Source organism: Molossus molossus, unplaced genomic scaffold (assembly GCF_014108415.1).
Source record: "Molossus molossus isolate mMolMol1 unplaced genomic scaffold, mMolMol1.p scaffold_m16_p_4, whole genome shotgun sequence".
NCBI classification, from domain to species: domain Eukaryota; kingdom Metazoa; phylum Chordata; class Mammalia; order Chiroptera; family Molossidae; genus Molossus; species Molossus molossus.
Window position 1 is genome coordinate 61,219,699 of NW_023425377.1, and position 4,118 is coordinate 61,223,816.

The following is a 4,118-nucleotide window of genomic DNA, read 5'->3' on the forward strand; positions in this document are numbered from 1 at the left end:
TGCATCCCCTTCTGCTCCATGGCTGACTCATCTGCTTCCTGCTAACCTTCCTCCCAATATTTTCAAACTACACCATCTGGAAACGCCATCTCCATCTTTGAAAGATGTTTCCTTCACCAATTTGCCTCATCTGATGCTGACCCTTGTCAGGACATCACTTTCCTTCAACCCCTCTAGAGCATAGAGTGCACATATTTTCATGTCCCATAATCTAGATTTCTCCCAGCTTTTTTTTTTTTTTTTTTTTTTCCTTTTTAATCCTCATCCAAGGATATTTTTCCATTGATTTTTAGATAAGACCGGAAGGGAAAGAGGGAGAGAGAGAGAAACATCGATGTGAGAGAGACACATCAGTTGGTTGCCTCCTGCATGACCCCCTCCCACAGACAATTAGGTGTTAGCTTTCTCTGAATGAGAAGGAGAGGAAGGAGGGGAAGAGGAAAAGAGGAAAGAGAAGGAGGAAAAAAGGGAAGAAAGGACAGAGGGAGGCAGAGAGGAAACATTTTTGAGCATCTATTATGTACCAGACCCTGTCTGTGCTGGGCTCTTTACATGAAGAAACATGTATCCCAACAATGCTCTTAGTTGGGTACTGGTATTATCATTCACAGGTACTCTTGAGGAAAGTTGCTCAGAGACTAGTTCACCAGCCCAAGATCACACAACTAGTGAGTGTCTGCATTCAAACTCCAGGCCCTGTGATCCCCAAGACCCATGCTCCTTTCCCCTACCTCATGCTGAGATATTTATAGCCCTGGGGCCTTTTGGCCACCCCCTAATTCAGTAGGCACCCTATGCCCCCCTTTCACCCTGTGGGTCCTCCCAAGCCTTGCGAACATTCTAGGGCAGTGGGTAGAGTATTTTACAATCTCACTGGAAAGGGACCAAGGCGCTGTGTTCTCAGCTGCTTGGGCTGAGATCTGAAGGCCAGACCCTGGCACTGACGTCACTCAGCGTGCCCTCCGCTTCCACCAGGACGTTTATGCTGGCACGGCCCAAGAGCAAGCCTGGCGGGAAGGGGAGCAGCCCAAACAGGATTAATAAGAGGCAGCTGGGCTTTAAAAGCCATCTTGACAATGTAAAGAAACGAAGTCAGATGTTTTTGGAACAGACTTTTAAATGAACTTGTCCAGCTCCTCGTCTCTCTCTATTGCCACTTTCCCACTTCCTCCCCACACGCGTGAAGCCAGGTTTTCTGTTGCTCTTTTCAGCATGATGGATGATAACCCGATTGGCTAAGGTCAGCCACTGGCCAGAGGAAGGTAGTGCCCAGGACTGAAATGCAGCCCCTCACTCTCCGCTCACCCACCGTCACTCTCAGCCCCTCACTTGTCACACCCTAGTCCCTGCCCTGCTGGGCACAGGTGGTAAATCTGGGGTGGATAAAGAGGAAGTGGAGAAGCCACGGTGAGACCCAAAGGTGAGCGGAACTTCAGAGCGCACTGCGCAAGGCCAGACTCTATGGGCACAGCTGCCCCTGCCCCCGCCCCCACCCACACTAGCGTCCTCGGGTGCTGTGGGCCACTGACTGGGGAGGCCTTTGTGACTCAGTGTTCCAGGCTGTTTGTGGGCGCGCAGCACTGGAACCTTGTAAAGACCCCTCCGCCGCCGAGGGCTGTGCTTCACCCTTTCCGCCGTTCCAGCTGCAGCGGCCAACAGCAGGCCATCAACCAGAAGTGGCCTTGCCATGGCATGAGTAGTAACCAGCTACCGATGCTGATACCCATCTCGGGAGTTGTCAAGGTGGGCCTGGCTGGGTCCCAGGAACCCCAGTTCATCTACCCAAACATCTGCCGTGCAAAGGCCAGAGCTGGACATCAGAGGGTGTGCTGGAACTGTGTGTGGGTGACCAGCACAGGACCGGAGAAGCTGCTGTCCATCAGCTACCAGTGGAGCCTGGTCTCATTACTTCCTGGGGGGACATAGAGATTGGAAACATATCTATGACCATAACCTGAAGCTAAGGCCCTGTTATGGCCCTGTTTTGATTACAGAACCAGCACTGAACCCACTGTCCAACTGACAACAGGTCACTGAAGTGTTTTTTTGAGCATCTGGGGGTTCCTGTCTCTATGTGATCATCCAGGTATGCTAGCTCTCTTTGCTGCTAGATTCACAGCTGGCTTTGTGATGAATTCAGGTGCTGGGATTACCCAATGTGTTCCCATCTTTGATGGTTATTGTCTGCCTCATGGTGTCCAGCAGCTAGTTTGGCTGGCCTTGGCCTCACTGACTACCTCATGATGCTGTTGAAGGGCAATGGCTTAGTGCTGCAGACAAAAAGATAGTCACAGGGATTAAAGAAGACTCTTGTTATGTGGCAGTGAACTATGAAGAGGAAGACAACTGGTAGTATGGAGAAAGTTTACCAACTACCTGATGGGAAGATGATCAAGCTCCACGACTGGCTCCTCCAGTGTCCAGAGGCCCTCTTTGACCATCTCTCATGAACCTGGAGACTCCTGCCGTTGACAAGATGTATCAGCATAATGAAGTACAGTACATATCTGAGGAATTCCTTTTTCTCTAATATTATCCTTGCTGGGGGATCAACCTCATTTCCTACTTTAGGAAAATGGCTAAAGATACAACAAAGGTGGCACCTGTCAATATCCCTGTGCAGGTTAGAGCTCCCCCAGAAAGGAAGACATTGGTGTGGATGAAAGGTTCTGTGCTTGGACCCATGTCTGCCTTCCAGGGCATGTGGACCGCTCACTGCTGCAGAGTGTAAAGAAGCTGGTCCCAACATAGTGCACTGAAAGTGCTGAATACTGATAAATGGTTGAGGAAAATGTTCTGAGTATGTGGGACAGAAAACTTTGGATGTTAAGGTTCTGCAAAAACAGAAAATATTTCAATTTTTGCATTTCTATAATAGGGGGAAATAATGAAACTACAAATGTTTATTGAGTAAGATCAAATTAAATGCTGGAGGAAACTTTTTTTTTAAAAAAGAGGAAGTAGACACAAGAGGTGGGCAAGGATTATTTGTGGATTAGCCTAAAGGCCACATTATTATTGGCATTTTCTCAGTTTCCCTCATGAAGAACTGGCATTTTCTGTCCTTTCTGACAGATCTTTGTAACTCATCATGCTTCCTTTTTGCCTACTGAGAAGCTCCAAGCACAAGAATGGTTGAGTTCAGGTTAGAAGTGCAGCAAAGATCATGTCCCTGTGAGGATGTGACATGTAAGCTGAGATCGAAACTATGAGTAAGAATTAGCCAGATGAAGATCGGAAGGAATGTCATTCCATCCTGAAATAGCATGAGGTAAGAAAGAAAAGGTCCAATGTGACCAGAACATGCTGAGTAAAGAAGACAATGGTACTAATGAAACTGTGTGATGGGTTTCAGACTCTCTTAAGTCTCTAGAGAGAGGAGAGCCTCTGGGAACCTAAGAAGCTCCATTTCACCAGCTTTCCCAGCAAATTTTCTGCTGGCTTAAGGCCATGCGCTGTTGGAGGTGTTGGCTTCAGTGCACCCGAATGCAGCAGTTACATAACTCCTAGTCAGGATCTCAGAGGCCTCACAAAGCCATGCTTTCAGAATAACCCCAGTGAATGAGCCCAAATAATACATGAAATTGTATCGGGCCTGCCACACCCAGAAGACGCATACAGAATAGGAGGGGCGCTCCCCAGACCAGCATGTGACACTTGAGATCTTCTCACCACCAGGGCCATTCGGAGGGGATTAAGATTAAGTGGATGGGGCAACTCCAGTGCACGAGGCCAGAGTGTGACCAGTCAGAGAGGACAGCAGGGTTACAAAGTACTGTGCCCTATATTGGTGGCCCAGCAGCTAACAGCCTGAACTCTTACGGTGGTCATCATCTGTGCCAAAAGCTTTCCTGCATCATTCTCATTTAGGTTCACACCAACCTATGCCAAAGCTCCTGTGATCACCTCTACTTGGTGGATGAAGACAACAGACTGGGAGCTGTCCCACAGCCTGCCAGGGTTCACACAGCATCAGGACCTGGACAGTCTTTTTGTCCCCAAGCCTAGGCTGTGGCCACAAGGCAGAGGTTGCACTCCTTGGGGAGGCAGGGTGGCACTCTGAAAGATGGCTCAATGGAGTTCTCCAGATTCCTCTCTTTCTGGGCTTTCACAGCAGA

The 4,118-nt window shown here is 48.8% G+C and overlaps 1 pseudogene; it reads left to right on the forward strand.

Annotated features, from left to right (window-relative positions):
- The first annotated feature begins 1,692 nt into the window (after positions 1-1,692).
- LOC118616551 lies at positions 1,693-2,768 on the forward strand (annotated as a pseudogene).
- The last annotated feature ends 1,350 nt before the right edge of the window (positions 2,769-4,118 follow it).